This window comes from Pinus tabuliformis, chromosome 7, assembly GCF_031772625.1.
Source record: "Pinus tabuliformis cultivar Carrire ecotype Pingquan chromosome 7, CPIR1, whole genome shotgun sequence".
In the NCBI taxonomy this organism is placed as follows: Eukaryota; Viridiplantae; Streptophyta; class Pinopsida; order Pinales; family Pinaceae; genus Pinus; species Pinus tabuliformis.
In genome coordinates, this window is record NC_142293.1 from 1,022,138,881 (window position 1) to 1,022,158,157 (window position 19,277).

The 19,277-nt window shown below is 41.5% G+C and overlaps 1 pseudogene; it reads right to left on the reverse strand.

Annotated features, from left to right (window-relative positions):
• Window positions 1-19,277, reverse strand: part of LOC149251100 (uncharacterized) — a 71,766-nt pseudogene that overhangs the window by 13,475 nt on the left and 39,014 nt on the right.

Consider the following 19,277-nt stretch of genomic DNA (forward strand, 5'->3'; position numbering starts at 1 on the left):
GCCTTAGTTTTGCGGTCAAAAGCCTTCTTTAGCTTTTCTTGTAACACTTGAGCTCTGCTGAAAACTTGATCTCTGGTTTGCTGCATACATATGATTTGATTGATTCTTCTTTGCATATCATTTGGTTCAGCTTGGCTTTCTTGAAGAAGCTTCATAACATGCACTCCTAATGATGAGGGGAATTTGGCCTCTAATCCATAAACCAACTCATATGGGCTGGTCCCAATTGATCTTTTGGTTGTTAGTCTATCTGCCCATAGGGCATTCACAAGCTTCTTATGCCAATTCTTTTTGTTCTCTTCTAGTACTTTCTTTATGATGTTTACCAGACTTTTATTTGATGACTCAACAAGGCCATTTCCTTGAGGATAGTATGCAGTGGAATGGCCCAGAGTGATGTGAAATTTATGGCAGAAATTCACCATTTTCTTGGATTTGAAAGTAGCAGCATTGTCTGTTATTATTTTGTCAGGACAGCCAAATCTAGCCAATATGTTGTTCTCCAAGAACTGAATGATAGTAGAATCATTTGCTTGTCTGCATGGGGCAGCCTCAATCCACTTAGTGAAGTAGTCTGTTGCTGTTAAAATCCATCTGTGTTGGCCTGAAGATGAGGGATGAATTTCCCCAATGAAGTCCAAGCCCCATTGCTGAAAAGGTCTTTCTGTTGCAATAGGTCTTAAGGGAAGTGGCAGCAACTGTCTTTTTCCCTCAAACACTTGACATTTATGACATGAGGTGGTGAATTTCTTGACATCAGAGAACATGGTGGGCTAGTAGTACCCAGCCCTTAGTATTTTATCCACCGTGGACTTCCAGTATAAATGTCCACCACAGTCACCTGCATGAAATTCTTTTATGATATTGTCAGTTTCATTCTTAATTAGGCAGTTTAGCAATATTCCTTCATGGTTTTTCCACAGTAAATTCCCATCCATAACACAAAATTTAGAAGCTTTCATTTTTAAGAACCTACACTTAGTTCTGGACAGTCCTGGGGGAGCACACAGGTTTTGTAACACATAACAGATATCAGAATACCAGGGGGATTGTTCAAAGGATACATTGATCTTTGGAGTCGCCAGCTCCGGTTCACTGTCCAGCTGGTTAATGTCTAAGGCTTGGAAATTTGCTTCTGTCATTAATTTGGCCAGGCCTTGCCCTTTTATTAGTTTTGTAGGTTTTATCTCAATGTCAAATTCCAAGATGTTGGCAATCCATTTTCCTCTTCTGCCCTCTAAATTTTCTTGGGTGAGAATGTCTTTGACAATAGGACTTGGCACATATGCTATAACATGGGAATAAAGGATATAAATCCTAAAGTCTTTAATGGCTTTGACTAAAGCATAAGCTTGCTTTTCCATGATTTGATACTTTAAAGGTGCATCTCTGAGAGCTTTGCTAAAGAAAGCAATTGGCTTTTCACTTCCTTGGTCATCTTTTTGCAACAAAACAGCAGCAATAGTATGTTGGGAGGCAAAAGAGAAAATGATAAATTCTCTGTCAAACTGAGGATTGGTTAACACTGGGGTTTGGGTAAGGGCCAATTTTATACCTTCAAAGGCTTGATTGGCTTCAACAGTCCATTTTACTTTTGAATCTTTCTTTAGCATGTTGTTTAATAATCTGATTAGTTCTGCTAAGTTTGGGATAAACCTTCTCAAGAAATTGATTTTTCCCAAGAATCCTTGCAACTCTTTGACATTTCTTGGGTGGGGCATTTGTAGGATAGCCTGTATCCTATCTGGGTCAATTCTAATGCCATCTTTAGAAATGATGTGGCCCAATAGCTTACCTTCCTCTAAACCAAACAGGGATTTCTTGGGATTCAAGGAAATTCCATATTTTCTGCATTTTAGGAAGATCTGTCTCAGATGTTTTATATGTTCTTGGTCTGATTTTGAGAAAGGTGTAAGGTCATCTAGGTAAATGACTAAAAAGTCATGAATCTCCTTGGCAAAGGCAATATCCATGGCTCTTTGAAAAGTTGCCCCTGCATTTTTCAATCCAAAAGGCATCTTTACATATTTGAAAGTTCCCCATGGGGTTGTAAATGCTGTTTTGTCCTGATCATCAGGGTGAACTAAGATCTGGTTGAAACCTGAGAATCCATCAAGTAGAGAAATTCTGGAAGCCCCCACTACTCTCTGCAAAATGTGATCCATCTTGGGTAAGGGGTAATTGTCTTTGAGGGATACTTGGTTCAGATTCCTCAAATCCACACACAACCTAATTTCACCAGTCTTCTTTCTTGTAGGGACTAAATTGGAGATCCATTCAGAGAATCTGATTGGTGCTATAATGCCTGCCTTGAACATTTTTTGTACCTCTTGTTCCATTGCTGGGAGAAGCATAGGATTGATTCTCCTCAGTTTTTGTTTAAAGGGCTTTTGATCAGGTTTGAGAGGGATTGTATGCTGGATAACAGAGGTGTCATAGGACTTTAAGTCCTCATAACTCCATGCAAAGACATCCTGGAACTCTTTAAAGAGGTCAATGTACTTAGGCTTTTGGTCAGGAGGTAAGGAAGCAGATAATTTAATTATCTTGGGTTTGTCAATTGTACCTATGTTGCATTCTTCAATGGCTGCATTTAAGGGCTGCATTTTTGGTTTTCTGGGGATATCATTTGAATCAAAGATGTCCTCTAGTGGAGTTAGGCCTGTTGGTAAAAAATTGTCTTTCAGCTCTATGATTTCAGTTTCAGCATTGGCCACCTCTTCAGAGTTAATTTGTTGAATTTGCTGAATGTTTTCCTTGTTGAAAATGGTTGGATTCAGCATTTGTTTTGCTGTTCTGGGTGATATTGGGTGAGCAATCTGTTGAAACTGTTTTTGTGATGGACTTGCTCCATCAAATATTTGTGATTGACTTGTTGTCTCAAGTATTTGTGATTGACTTGCTGTCTCAAGTATTTGTGATTGACTTGCTGTCTCAAGTATTTGTGATTGACTTGCTATCTCAAGTATTTGTGATTGACTTGTTGTATCAGTGTCAATATTTAGTCCTGCAAATTCTTGCTGCAGAGTTAAAAAATGGTTTATTTGCTTGTCATCCTCAAATACTTGCCAATCATTGATATTGTTTGGAATGGAGAGTCTGTGTTTTACCTCAGCTGTAAAACAATGATGGGGTTCAAAGGGCAACTTGGAGGTACTTGCAAAGGTGGCTAAACTATGAGCATGTAGATTGTGGGTTCTGGGAATTTTAGTAATTTGGAATTCAGAGAAAAAGTTTAGTACCTCAGCAACTGCAGACCTATAAGTCCTTAGTCTTTTGTCATTGGTGACAAAGTTTCCCTTCACTTGTTGGATAACTAAATCTGAATCACCCATGATTGAAACCCTGGCAGCTTGTAAGAACTTTACTAACTTGAGGCCTAGTAAAAGAGCTTCATATTCTGCCATGTTGTTAGTACATCTGAAATTCAATCTATAGGCTCTGCCTTCTGCATGACTATTTTCTTTATTGTGTACCCAAACTCCAGCTCCTGCCCCTAATTTGTTGACTGAGCCATCAAATTCAAGGAACCATAGAATATCCTGTTGGGAAGGAGATTTGATGATCTGTTCATGGGCTGGCAATGTGAGTAGAAGTTGTGGTTTTTCATCTAGCTTGTCTTCTAGGACAGTTTCATCATTTGATTGGGTATGCTTGAGCTTTAGAACAGCAGCAGTATCTAGTGTTTGATTGACTGTTGTTTCATGGGTGATAATTCTTTCATTTGAGTCTTCCTCTTGTATGAGTATCTTGGTGTCAACCTCACCTTTTAAGGGAGTTGTGGTGTTATTGAAGAGGATGTATGAGTCTATGTCTGAATGGACAGCATATATGGGAAAGTTTTGGGGCTTTTCTTCACTGCTGACCATGTATTTCATAAGTGTTTCTCTGTACAGTCTTTTTGGTTGCCCAAAAACAGAGATGGTGGCGTATGACATGTCTAATTGTAGGGAACCTTGGAGTTTAGCTCCCCATGATCTTGATAACAACATCCCATACTTAGGTGGGATATCAGCAACTACCACATCCATTAGGATTGTCTTGTTTGGGTATTGAACCAAAGACACACATAAGTCTTTTATGAGACCTAAACACTTGACTTGGCTGGAGTCAAAGGAAAACAGGTCCTTGTACGGTCATGTTATGTCTAGATTCAATCTCTCCATGACTGCTTTTGGCATGAGATTGTGAGAGGCACCTGAGTCAAACATTGCATTATGTAATATTTTATCATGAATATGTAAACTGACATAGAAAGGTAATACCCCTGTGACTATCGTTTTTCCATCCACTTCTGGGCCAAATAGGAGTTCTGGGGTGTCATCTAGCACATTGACATCATCTTTGTTGCTAGTGAGTTGCAGGGACTTCTTAATTTGTAGTTTGTAGATGTCATGCTTGGCTAGTTCTGAAAGCGGGATTGCTACTTTTAGTTTGCCAATTTCAGTTTCTAGATCAAAATATTTTTCAGATTGGGTCTTGGGGTTATAGGTGACAGTCCTTTCCTTGTTCATTACATCTTCTTCTTGATTTTTATCTTGACTTTGGGACTTATCCTTTTTACTCATCTCTTGAGGAGAAATAGTTGAATAAGGATGAGAAGGGGGAGTGACCATAGGCTACTGTTTTAAGGACAGTGGTTCAGTGATCTCCTCAACAATCACTTCTTCTGTATGTGAATTTATTTTGTCATTAGTTTCTGTGACCATGACTCTTTCAGGCTGCTGATTATCCTTTTTCTTTTCAGGTTGTTTAACATTCACAGTTCTGCTCCTCAGCTTGTATTGTTTATGGACTTCATAAACAGCAGTGTCATAGCCTTGTTTGAAGTCAAAGGATTCACCTGATTTAGTTTGGAACAGTTTGATTTCATCATCCTCATGATCTTCTTGTGTTAAGAAAACTTGACTTTCACCATCTAGACCCATTAAATTAATCTCAGGATCTTCATTGGGCTCTACTGATGTGGAAGTTTCTGCATAATTTTCTTGGAAAGGGGGTCTTATGTCTTGGTCAGCACTGGTCTTGATGACATTTGGGTTTTGAGTTCTCCTAAAATTTGGATTCCTAGGAGGGTTATTTTGTGGTGCTTCCCATGATGATTTTCTCTCAACTGATTCCACTCTATCCCCCAATCTTTTCATTCCATTGAGTATTGCATCCAGCTTCTGATCAAAGGCAGAGGGTTCTTCTTTGAAAGCAGTCCTCTTTTCCAACCTTGCCCTGTTTCTTTTGGCAATTAGGTTGGCTTCCACTGTAACAGCAACCCTTTGGGCCTCTGCAAGGGATTGAGGATCTCTTTCCTTCAACTGATAGGCCATGTCAGGGTCAAAACCATCAGGGAATTTGTACAAGGCTAAATCAGGAGGAGGTCTTAAATTTTGTGGAATTGCATTATATACATTGTTAAATCTTGCACAATACTCCAAAACAGTCTCTTGGGGACCTCTTTTGATAGTGTCATATTCCCCAAGTATGTGCAGAGGATCTTTCTTCTTGTCCCATCTACTAGTGAAGGCTTGATACAGTTCATCAGGAGTTGCAATGGAGTTTGCATTCAGGGATCTAAACCAAGTTCTCACATCCCCAGTTAGGCTTTGAACGAACATCCTCATTCTGACACTGTCATCATCTATTTCATAGGTCTCAAAATGGTCTTGCATCTTCTTAGCATGCTGAACAGCTGTCAGAGGACCATTGGAGTCAAAATATGAGATTTTGGTTTGGTAATCTTGGGGTAGAGCTGCAGCATTAGCTGGTATCTGCAAAGGTGCATATCTGTTAGCCATATTTATAGGGTTTAGAGGATTAACAGGGGCAGCTGGGATAATAGGAACAGTGGGTACCACAGGGGTAACAAGTAGGGGTGAACTTAGAGTGTTGGTCAAGGGGATATGTGCAGTGGATGAAGATGTGAGAGGAGGACTTTGAGATGTGGATGGTGAACTAGGGGAATTAGGGGTAGACCGGAAAAGGACCTTGCATGGGGTAGAGATAAGGCTAGGATGATCTGAATCCGAGGTTAAATCAGCAGGCTGCTCCTGCTTTTGATGCCTCCTAATGTTTCTTGGGATGGTATTTGGATTATCAACAATGATGGGTGGATTAGGGTCAGGATTTCCCCTAGTATGCCGTGGATTTTTCTTGGGAGCCAGCTTCTAACGATTTTTTTTTGGATTTTGTAGGAAATTTTTATATCTGTAAGGACTGGATAAAGATTTTGGAATGGCTATATATACTTCAAAGCTGAGATGAAGATTCTCTGAAAGAGCTCTTCCCTAAAACTGTCAATGTTACATAGAAACAGTTTTGAAGGCCTCCTGACTTGTTTCAGGCTTGATTTCAAGCTGTGAGGGATATATAGAAATTGGAAAATCCTAAGAAGGTCCCCAGTGGAGTCGCCAATTATGTTAACACCCAGGTTGTTCCCTATGACTCCCAAGGGAATACAGCCGGGGTAACCACTAACCAATCTTTGGACGACAGTTTCTAGCCAAACTGTAGTCAGAGAGGGCTCTCTCTTTATAATTTATCTCTGTTTGTAATGATTTTAGGCTAGCTATAAGTTCAGGTCTGTTTTGAGTTTTTTGGCTTGGATGATAATTTCAATCAAGGTGCTTGTGTATTTTCCAAGGAGTTCTAGTCCATTGGGCTATGGAGTCAGTGGTCCTTTAGATGCCTGATGTGCTGATGTGATACTGTAGTGATGCTGCAGAGCCAGATTAGTGTCTGAGAAATAATGTTTGTAATAGTGATGGAACGGAGTGTATCTAGTTAGTGCAAGGCAATTAAGAATCTTACAGTTTAACTATTGGAGTAAGACAGTGGGAATATTGACCTAGGAGCATTTAAGAATTTCTAGGTGATATTCATACATATAGAATTAACAGACACATGAGCAATTAAGAATTCATGTACATATTTAACCCTGAAGACAAACATTTACAGCAGCACAAATTGAGCACAAGGTGTAATAAAACAGATCTTGTACTATTCTTTCTTTTTTACTGCTAGCTTAGTGTGAGATAAGTTTGATTTGATAAACACAAGAAAAACAAGAACAGAGTTTTGAAGAAAACTTGTTATTTCGTCAGACAGCACAGGAATTCTGCATCAACACATGGAGCATCCTCCAGACATCAAATAATTTCAGGAAATCACTGAGCTCATCCAGCCCTTTGTATTAGATAATTCTGAAGGTGTACAATACAAGTGTTCTCATAGAGAAAATTACCAACCCCTTATGAGTTACTCAGGGGAGTTTATATACAAAATTTACATCAAAAAATATCAACGAATGAGTTAATATCTCATTTGTGATATGCTAATCTCCGGAATGCAGTAGCTGAAGGAGTGAATGCAGCCGAAATTCCTTTATGCTTCAGCTGTCAAATAGTCAGAAGATATTTGGACTTTATGACTGTTAGAGTCGGTTGGAGATGCGCTGTTCAAAACTCGGCTAGCTGTCATCGTCTTACGTGATGAGTCACCTTTTAGATGCTTTTAAATGCTAACCCTTTTTCGATGTTTGTCTTCTAGGGACCTGGAGCTGGCAGTGGCCGAATGACTGAAGCTACCGTGGCAAAATCTGGAGCATTGCCTACCACCAATCCTCCTTAGGCATTTGATGTCTTCGTATCTTTATTAAGGTCTCATCGGCCTCTGTATACCGCCAAAAGTTAGGAGGAGTTTCAAACAAATGGTTTGCCTCATTTTCAATGAAGAATAGGCCTTCCAGTTTAGTGTACAAGCTTTGTCTTGTTGGTGGCCCTGTTTGCTGAGGAGTACTGCCAAATGCAGTGATTTGATTTTCAATATAAGTGACCATCCTGTTGGTAAATTGATCTCTGGTGATCAATCTCCCTGTGCTGCTTAATAGGCTGGGCAATCCCCTTGCTTGTAGCATTCCCATTTTAAGTTTATACTCCTCCACTTCATCCTGTATTTCATAGCATTTTCTCTCCACAGTTTGCACATAACTTCTGAGAGTTAGCACCTTTTTAGCTATGAGGATGGCCTCTGTTCTGTTGTTGATGCCAATCGCTGCCAGCTCCTCTTTGTCCTGCCCGTTCAAAAAATCTATCAGTCTGTTTGCTTGGTCAGGTCTGTTTCCCAGCACTGTTTTGGCCCTCTGGATTTTTGTCTGTGCTTGGCCAATCAAATCCATTTGCTCATGGATTGTCTTGATGGATCTCCATTGTTTGGTGATATTTTGGCTAATCTTACCCCATAAAATTCTTTTTAAGTCGGCCAGGGCACTTTCCAGATTTAGCTCCTTCTCCAAGGCCTTGATTTTGTCTTTTAGGGCCTTTATTTCTCTGGCCTGTTCTGCTACAGTTACTTTTGATTTGTCATACTTGGCCTCCAGTTCTGCCAATTTTTCCTTGGCCCTTTTTATCTCATTTGCCTGGAGCTCCATTTCCTTGATGGCATTAGTTAACTCTTCTATGCTTGCACTGGCATCTGGGGCCGTTGTTGTTCCTGCTTCTTCTGATGAGGGGGCCACTGCTGCCCCTGTAGTTGTTGCTGTTGTTGAAGTTGTTGGAGGAGCTTGGTATGTGGATTCTCCCTGTTTGTCTTATAGTGCTCCTTCTAGCTCTTTCTCCAATTCCCTGATCCTCTGGTCTTGCTGCATTAGGAGGTCTAGTTGGTCCTCAGCCCATTTTTCCTTTTGAAGTTCAGTTGTTTGAGGGTGCTCTGTGGGCTACTGCTTCAACCTCTTCTTCAGTGCATTCAGGTCATCATCTTTCTTCTTCATGAGGGCCTTCACACCGTTTGGATTACTAGGATCGTGTCCAAGATCAATGATGATGTCCTCCAAAGATTTTATTCTGTTATCTTTGGCCAGTGAGGACATTCTCTCAAAATTCAACTGTGTGTTGGTATTCTTTAGGGACTCTTTCAGCTCATGGGCCATGGTGGGCTTTTCTACCAAGGTGGCATAGACCATTTCTCCAGCTTGCTTGTGGAGTTCTATTTGGTCCATGGGATGAATGTCTTTGGCCAAGACCTCCACCCTTGTTTTCACAAAATCTGCAGATGATGTAGGCTGAGATTTTGTAGGCTTGAAATGACTGAATATCATTTTTTCTTCCTTAATGTCATATACAGACATTAATCTCTCTTGCTGGGCTGGTGTAGCATCTATAAATTGCTTGTATACTTCACCCCTCAGCAGCTCATTCTGAGCCTTTATTTCTTTGAAAGAAGCCTTGGTGCTCTTGGGCTTCTTGGTCTGCTGGGAAGAAGATGACACCTCCAAACCAAGCTGCATGCCTTGCTCCTATTGGAATGAGCTGGTACCAGTGTGCTGGCTTGCTTCCCTGTCTTTCCTTGAACTGTCAAGGAATTCCTCAGTGATGTCTTCAACTTCTGGAGAGTGAGCCCTTTGCCTTTTGGCCTCTGGCTGATGGGAGGATCTGTTAACACCCAGGTTGTTCCCTATGACTCCCAAGGGAATACGGCCGGGGTAACCACTAACCAGTCTTTGGATTACAGTTTCTAGCCAAACTGTAGTCAGAGAGGGCTCTCTCTTTATGATTTGTCTCTGTTCTGATAGTATCTTAGGCTAGATGTGAAGTTTTGATTTTGGTTTAAATTTGTTTGGTTGGAAAAGGTTCAGTCAAACGTGTATGCTCTTACCAGTATCTTATATAACATTGGGCAATGGAGTCAGTGGTCCTTTGGTTTGGTGTGCTATGTTGATATAATAATGAAAGCTGCAGAGCAAGATAATTGTCCAAGGAACAATGCTTTGAAATTGAGTTTGTGTGTAACATGTTCAGGATAAGAAAGGCAATTAAGGATCTTTCTATAAACTGATACGAAAGAAAACAATTGTTACCTGGAAGCATTTAAGAATTTCTTGATAACAATCACTACATGGAATTAAATGTAACATGAGCATTTAAGAATTCATGTTTGTTTTAATCCTGAAGAAAACACTTACAGCAATATAAGATTGAGCACAGGGTGTTAAGAAACATGTCCTGAACTATTCTTTTTCTTTATTGCTAGATATGATGAGAATATGAAAATGAAATAACATAGGGAAACAAAACAGAGTTTAAAGAAAACATATCATTCCACCAGACAACGCAAGGATTCTGCAACAACACTTAAATTATCAACAAGACACCATAGTTTCAGGAAATCACTGAGCTGAAATTGCTCTTTGTATTAAACTTTTCTGAAAATACAGAGTATACATGCCTCAGAGTAAAAATTACCAACCCCTTATGCGTTACTAAGGGGAGTATATATACAAATTTACATAAGAAAATATCAGAAAGGAGAGTGAATGTTCCATAAATGCTCAGTTAATTGCTGGAGTGTAGCCGCTGAGAGAGTAAATGCTGTGATCACTTTTAGTCCCTTAGCTGTCAGAAAAAGGTCAGAGATTGCTGACTTGGTGACTCTTGGGTTGGTTAGGGGTGTACCGCCAAAATTTACGCATTTCTTTATCTTTTTGGCTAGCCGACATAGTCTAAATGCTGAGTCTGCATTCAGCTGCTTTTAATGCTCACTTTATCCTTCTGTTTGTTTGATAGTGACCTGGAGTTGGCAGTGACTGAACAGCTGGAGCTACCGTGGCAGAATTTGAAGCATTGCTTGCCACCAATCTTCCTTTGGCATCTGATGCCTCCGAATTTTTATTAGAATCTCATCGGCCTCTGTATACCGCCAAAAGTTAGGAGGAGTTTCAAACAAATGATTTGCCTCACTTTCAATGAAAAATAGGCCTTCAAGTTTAGTGTACAAGCTCTGTGCTGTTGGAGGCCCTGTTTCCTCAGGAGTACTGCCAGATGCTGTGATTTGATTTTCAATGTAAGTAGCCATTCTGTTGGTGAATTGATCTCTGGTAATCAGTTTCCCTGTGCTGTTCAGCAGGCCAGGCAATCCCCTTGCTTGCAGCATTCCCATTTTGAGTTTATACTCCTCCACCTCAGCCTGTATTTCATAGCATTTTCTTTCTACAGTCTGTACATAACTTCTGAGAGTTAGCACCTTTTTAGCTGTGAGGATGGCCTCTGTTCTGTTGACGATGCCAATGGCTGCCAGCTCCTCTTTGTCTTGCCTGTTCAAAAAATCTATCAGTTGGTTTGCCTGCTCAGGTCTGTTTCCTAGCACTGTTTTGGCCCTCTGGATTTTTGTCTGTGCTTGGCCAACTAAATCCATGTACTCATGGATTGTTTTGATGGATTTCCATTGTTTGGTGACAGCTTGGGTAATCTTACCCCACAAAATTCTTTTTATGTCGGCCATGGTACTTTCCAGATTGAGCTCTTTTTCCAGGGCCTTTATTTTATCCTTTAGGGCCTTAATTTCTCTGCCCTGTTTTGCTATAGTTACCTTTGATTTGTCATACTTGGCATCTATCTCTGCCAATTTGTCCTTTTCTTTCTTTATCTCATCTGCCTGGAGCTCCATTGCCTTGACAGCCTTGGTCAATTCTTCTACACTTGGGTGGGCATCTGGAGCTGCTGTTGTGCCTGCTGCTTCTGTTGTAGGGGCCACTGTTGCCCCTGAAGTTGTTGCTGTTGCTGAAGCTGTTGGAGGAGCCTGGAGTGTAGATTCTCCCTGTTTTTCTTGTAGCGTTCCTTCCAGTTCTTTCTCCAATTCTTTGATCCTCTGATCTTGCTGTAGAAGGAGGTCAAGTTGTTCATCAAGCTATTTTTATTTTTGTAGTTCTGCTGTCTGGGGGTGTTCTGTAGGTAACAACCCCAACCTCTTCTTCATGGCATTCAGATCATCATCTTTCTTCTTTATGAGGGCCTTTACACCTGTTGGATCACTAGGATTATGCCCTAGATCAATAATAATCTCCTCCAGGGACTTTATTCTATTGTCCTTGGCCTTAGAGGACATCCTCTCAAAATCAAGCTGAGTGTTTGTGTTCTTCAAGGAATCTTTCAGCTCATGGGCCAGTGTGGCCTTCTCAACCAATGTGGCATAGACCATCTCCCCAGTCTGCTTGTGGAGTTCAATCTGGTCCATAGGATGTATGTCTTTAGCTAGGACCTCCACCCTTGTTTTGATAAAATCTGCAGTTGTCATTGGCTGTGGCCCCTTGGGTTTGAAATGGCTGAATATCATTTTTTCTTCCTTGAAGTCATAGACCGACATCAATCTTTCCTGCTGGGCTGGTGTAGCATCTATGAACTGTTTGTAAACCTCAGCCCTTAATAACTCATTTGCTGCCTTGATCTTTTTAAAAGAAGCCTTAGTGCTTTTAGGCTTCTGGCTTTGGTGAGATGAGGATGACACCTCCAAACCAAGCTGTAAAGTCTGCTCCTGCTGAAAGGAGCTTGTCCCTGTATGTTGGCTTCCCTCCCTGTCCTTTCCTGTGCTGTTTAAGACATCTTCAGTAATGTCTTCCACCTCAGGGGAATCTGCCCTTTGTCTTTTGGCCTCTGGCTGATGGGAAGGTCCACTAATAGGAGTGGACTCTTCTCTCTCTCTTTTAGAACCCCTCTCCTCATGGGCTGGGGTTTGCAGAATAGGTGCTGTAGGAGTCTGAGTTTGTGGAGGAGGAGTTTGATCTTTCAGCTGCTCTGTTTGTTCCTCCCTCTGCAGCTCATTTTGCTGCTTAGTTTGCTGTTCAGTTGAAGGGGCTGCCTTCTCTTTCAGTGTTTCATGTTCTGCATCCATTATGCCTTTGCCTTTATCCACTGCTGCTGCCGATGTAGAGGGTGCCTCTGGTGCTGTCCTTGTCACTGAGGTCCCTTCTCCTACTGAGTGAGGCGGCCTGAAAGGTACCTGCTGCACATAGTCCAGGTCAATAGTCTTCTCAAGCTCTTTCATGTTTTTAAGCATTCTTTCTTCTTCAGTTAAACTCTCCACTAGGGTGTCCAGCTGCCATTCTTGCAAATTGGCATACTTTTCTATGTGTGGGTAGTGACAGTGCTTAATACCTAGGAGTCTGTACTTATTTCTCCTAGCAGTGATGAAACCTTGAGGGTCATAAGGGACCCATCGAAAACTATAGGACAACTTATATTTGTCTTTGAGGATCAAGTCTGCAGATTCCCATCCTTCCTTCTTGTTCATAATGAAGGGGCCCAACTCATTTTTGAAACTAAGGTGGGCCTTTTTCTTGGAGCTGTGGAAATGGGTGAGGTCTGACTGAATTAATTGCCTGTAATACTCCAAGGCAAACAACCTCATAGGTACATACTTGGGGAGCCTGTATGGACAGAGCTCACAACCATAAACTCTGAATACAGTATGGTGTTCATATAGGTACCAGTCACCTATTTTATATTTTTTAGAGAGCTGCAGAGCTTTCTTGATTTCATTAGATATTCTAGGTGGAGGGGAGCTCATCAGCATGCAAGAGACTGGGTACACAAACTGGTCAACAAATTCACAGTAGGTATAGGGTGAATTTGTGACTTTATGATAAACTGAGGTCCAGAAGATGACAGATCTTCTCTCCCCTTTATTATCCAGCCTTCTGATGTAACATGGGAAGGTTTCAGAATGATGAAACATGAACAGATGGTAGATGTAAGCTGAGTATCTGAAGACCCCCTGTCTGTCCACCTTGCTTAATTGATCATGAATCTTATTGGCTATAAACTTAGCAAAGTTATACTTTCGGGCAGGGGGTTGACGCGGGCTGTAAGCAGACAGCAACACTAGCATGGATTTATCCACATGCTCACTGTTTTGGTATCCCAATACATAGGCTATCATGTCTAGTAATAGCCTGCCTATATCATCGAAATGCTCCCTCAGATAGGGAGGTGGCCCTGTAGGCTGGTATTCAGGTCTCATGAAGTTCCGGGTGACCTTTTGCAGCTCCTCACTGGTCATCTTATCACCAGTTTCCAGCAAATAAGTTGTGGAGAACGGGACCAGCAACTCTGTCTGATCAAACTGTAACATCTTGTTGATGGAGTCAGCATTTATATAGAAGAGGATCCTCCCTGATGGAGTATTGACAGCTCTGTGTTGGACATCATAGTGTTCAGCACATAGGTGGATGATTTCAGGGAAAACATTCACAGCTGGGAGACAGTAATAGGGCAGGTTTGACTCCCATATCCCATGTGTACCATGCCCCTCCTTATAATCTTCCCTTAGTTGGGTGAATGTCTTCAAGAAGTCCCTGTCTCCCTCAAATTCCCCAATGAGACAATCCTTGTCAATGAATGGCAAGGCCTCCAGCTCCTTGTTGGTTTGATTTAATGGAGCTACACTGAGGGAAGAGGATGCAGAGGCTGCCATGCTATAATCTGAATTTGTGCAGGTGGAAGTACTGGCTTAACAAGTCTATAAGGACTTAAGTAGCAGGTGAACTGTAAACATAGGCTAGTGTCTTCCTTTTAATGAAAAAATGCAAGCTGGCTTTTGTGGTTTACTGCAAATTCACAGGGATGTGAATTGCTAATGGCAAGCTTTAAAGACAGTGATGTTTCTTTGGTAAGAATGCAGGTGGCCTGTACTCGGCAAAAGGGAACAATGCCGAGCACCTCGGGGGCAATTTTACAGTTTTAGCCCGCGGACTGATCGCTCCAGGGTCGAATTGTGGTTTAGGGATGGTGCAGATTGTTTGGGTTCACTTCAGATGGCAGGCAGAGCTGAACTTAGGAGTTTTAGCAGTCTTTTAATGGTGAATTTTACAGAGAATTGGAATGCATGGGCAAAGTAGGAAAACTGGCGAAATACCTGGAAAAACTGGCTTGAAAGCTTGCGGGCCGGCCTGTGGAGGCTTAATGCCGTCGACTTCTGAATTTGCAGCGGTTGTAATGTCGAATTTGATGGCTGGAGGACAGATTTCGCGGCAGCTGGTCGACAACGGCTACTTCTTTTGCGCGTGATAATGACCGAAAACGACTCATTTAGTCGTTTATAACGTTAATTTTGGAAAAAATGTGTATTTGGCGCTTTTCCGCCGATGACGTCAGCATGACGTCATGGCGGGGCCCGGGTACGGAGGTGACGTGTCTGCTGAGGTGTCCGCCAGGGTGGCAGGACACGGTGGCGGGTGGATGCGGTGGCAGGACTGCGTGGAGGGCCACGGGACGCGGGGGCGGTCATAGGTGAGGTGACGTCAGGATGACGTGCGCATGACGCAGGGGGAAGGGTGGTAACAGGGAGGGTGGTAAGCGGGTTCCCCGCACCGCTTTTGCTGGCGAGTGGTATTGGGGAGGGGGGCTCCGAACAACCCCGGCGATTGACACGCGTCCAGGGTACGGAGGTGGTAAAACCGCTTTCCCCGGACGCTAAAAGTCGGCAGGTCGGGGAACAGCAATGACCGCCCACCGTAAGATCTGGGCGCCTCGAGATCGGACGGCTGGCGGGTCCTCCGACGGATCGTGCAGGTTGGGGGGGGGCCCGCCGGCCGATTAAAATATTCTTTTTAAATATTTCGGGCGGGGACCTTAGAATAGTGAGTTTTTATGGGTTTTTTCGGGATTTCTTGGGTTTTTCCAATAATCTGAATGGGGTTTATGGTTAGAAAGGGTTTTTATAGGCTTTTCTTTGCAAATGAAGGGTTAAATGAGTGGATTGAGCTGTAGCAAGGGAGAGAGAGACAGTGGAGGCTCATCAAAGTGACCAGATGTCATTTTGATTCCTTTTCAGAGAACATATGGCTATAATGCCAAGGGGAGGGATATTTATACAAAATTTTGGGGTTTATACACCATGGTGTTAATACTAGTAGGGGAAAGGTAATGTAGGGGGGTTTACATAGTAGTGTTAGAGTTAATATGGATGAAGGGGTAAATGGAGGGGAAACCACTAAGCTTATTTGAAACTTGCTTAGTTTAGAGAGTAGATCAAAATGAAAAGATTTTTAGACAAGAAATGTGGCTTCTGAATGAACAAGAACCACCATGAAACCATGATGTTCTTCCCTGAATCTCAACTGATGAGGGGATGTTAGTAATGAAATGGAAGGGGGAAGGAGGGAGGTTAGTCATGCTCCTTGCTGTAACTTGATGAAGATGAACACCTTGTCAATTGATTGATTTTACTCTGGTAAACACAGTTAACATATCTGCAATGGTAAAGATAACCTTTCTGCAACCCCAACTACTTACCCAGCTTCTTACCTAGCATTTTTATTACTTCTTGGAGGGTGCACTTGGACTTGCAGACCCTTTACTTGCCTTTTCTTTTCTTTGGCCTTTTCTTTTGTTTTTCTATCTATTTCTACCCTTATTGCTTCCAAGGCCCCAGATTAAACAGTTGGGAACCTTAATTCTCTACCTAACTACTTGTCCGCCAAGATTAGACTGTTTGGACAGACTTCTTTCTCTATTCTACAACTGAAAATTTAAAGCATGACATGGTCCAGATTAGGCTGTTGGACCATCCATCAAAATTGAATCCTTATCAAGATATATACATACCTTGTCTCCTTATGAAAAATATGGGATCTTTGCATCATCAAAGCAGAGCATATTTGGATTTTCTATAACCAATCATGAAACATGAAACCTATTGATATAGGTAGCAAACAGTGGCTCCACATGGGGATGGTTTTTCATTTGAAAGACCAAGAACAGCAGGTCAGATTGCCTTGGTCCATGGCTGCCCAAATCATTCTTGAAGTTTGCTGCTTTGAAGTGCCAAATTGTGTGCTTCTCTTCTTGGTAGACCTCTGATTCTATTTACCTTCTGCTGGTCAGTCAATAAACTTGGAAAACTGCATTTTTACAATCTAAACAGAAAACAATATGTACATCTGCATATATACAAGGGAGAATCGGGTTGCACTCATGGATGATATTCAAAATAGTGCTTCAGCATCCTGCCATTCACAGGTCCTTCGTCCAAATCAGTTTCAGTGAGACTTTTTAGGAAGTAAGTGTTGTTACCTTGCACTGCTTGGACAGCAAATGGTCCTCTCCATAAAGAATCAAATTTTCCATGTTTTCCTTTCTCTTCTCTTCTTGCATCCCACTTGAGGACTTTATCACCAACATTAAAATCTTCTGCTTTGGTTCTTCTGTCAAAGGCTTTCTTTAGTTTTTCTTGTAACACTTGAACCCGGCTGAAAACTTGGTCTCTGGTTTGCTGCAAGCATATGATTTGATTTATTCTTCTCTGCATATCATTTGGTTCAGCTTGGCTTTCTTGAAGAAGCTTTATGACAGGTATCCCTAGTGATGAGGGAAATCTGGCCTCTAGTCCATAAACCAATTCATAGGGGCTGGTCCCAATTGATCTCTTGGTTGTTAGTCTATCTGCCCATAAGGCATTGACTAGTTTCTTGTGCCAGTTCTTTTTGTTCTCTTCAAGTACCTTCTTTATAATGTTTACAAGGCTTTTGTTTGATGATTCAGCAAGGCCATTTCCTTGGGGATAGTATGCAGTAGAATGGCCCAAAGTAATATGAAATTTATGGCAAAAGTTCACCATTTTCTTGGATCTGAAAGCAGCAGCATTGTCTGTAATAATTTTATCAGGGCAGCCAAATCTTGCTAGTATGTTGTTCTCCAAGAACTGAATGATAGTGGAATCATTTGCTTGTCTGCATGGAACAGCTTCAATCCACTTGGTGAAGTAGTCTGTGGCTGTCAAGATCCATCTATGTTGGCCTGAAGATGAGGGATGAATTTCCCCAATGAAGTCCAATCCCCATTGTTGAAAAGGTCTCTCTGTTGCAATAGGCCTTAAGGGAAGTGGCAGCAGTTGTCTCCTTCCTTCAAACACTTGGCATTTATGACATGATGTGATAAATTTCTTGACATCAGAGAACATGGTGGGCCAGTAGTATCCAGCCCGTAGTATTTTATCCACAGTGGACTTCCAGTACAAGTGTCCACCACAGTCTCCTGCATGAAACTCTTGCATGATATTGTTAGTTTCATTTTCAATTAAACAGTGCAGCAATATCCCTTCATGGTTTTTCCAAAGTAAATTGCCATCCATCACACAAAATCTTGATGTTTTCATTTTTAGGAACCTACACTTAGTTTTGGACAGTCCTGGGGGAGCACACAGGTTTTGTAACACATAACAGATATCAGAGTACCAGGGGGATTGTTCAAAGGCTACATTGATCTTTGGAGTCGCCAGCTCTGTTTCACTGTCCAGCTGATTGATGTCTAAGGCTTGAAAATTTGTTTCTGTCATTAATTTGGCCAAGCCTTGCCCTTTTATTAGTTTTGTAGGTTTTATCTCAATGTCAAATTCCAAGATACTGGCAATCCATTTTCCTCTTCTGCCTTCTAAGTTTTCTTGGGTAAGAATGTCTTTGACAATAGGACTTGGCACATATGCTTTCACATGGGAGTAAAGGATATAAATCCTAAAGTCTTTGATTGCTTTGACTAAAGCATAGGCTTGTTTTTCCATGATTTGATACTTCAAAGGTGCATCCCTTAGAGCTTTGCTAAAGAAAGCAATTGGCTTCTCATTTCCTTGGTCATCCTTTTGTAATAAAACAGCTGCAATAGTATGATGGGAAGCAAAAGAGAAAATGATAAATTCTCTGTCAAACTGAGGATTGGTCAAGACTGGGGTTTGGGTAAGGGCCAATTTTATACCTTCAAATGCTTGATTGGCTTCAACAGTCCACTTGACCTTTGAATCCTTTTTCAGCATGTTGTTTAATAATCTGCTTAGTTCTGCCAAGTTTGGAATAAACCTTCTCAAGAAATTGATTTTTCCCAAGAATCCTTGTAATTCCTTGACATTTCTTGGGTTGGGCATTTGTAAGATGGCTTGGATTCGGTCTGGGTCTATTCTAATGCCATCTTTTGAGATGATGTGTCCTAAGAGCTTGCCTTCTTCTAAACCAAACAGGGATTTCTTGGGATTCAAAGAAATTCCATATTTTCTGCATTTTAGGAAAATCTGTCTCAAATGTTTTAGATGCTCTTGGTCTGATTTTGAGAAAGGTGTAAGGTCATCTAAATAAATGACTAAAAAGTCATGAATTTCCTTGGCAAAGGCAATATCCATTGCTCTTTGAAATGTTGCCCCTGCATTCTTCAATCCAAAAGGCATCTTTACATATTTGAAAGTTCCCCATGGGGTTGTAAATGCTGTTTTGTCCTGATCATCAGGGTGAACTAAGATCTGGTTAAAACCTGAAAATCCATCCAGTAATGAGATCCTTGTGGCCCCCACTACTCTCTGCAAAATGTGATCCATCTTGGGCAAGGGGTAATTGTCTTTGAGGGATACCTGGTTTAGATTCCTTAAGTCCACACACAGCCTGATCTCACCTGTCTTCTTTCTTGTAGGGACTAAGTTGGAAATCCATTCAGAGAATCTGATTGGTGCTATGATGCCTGCTTTGAACATTTTATGTA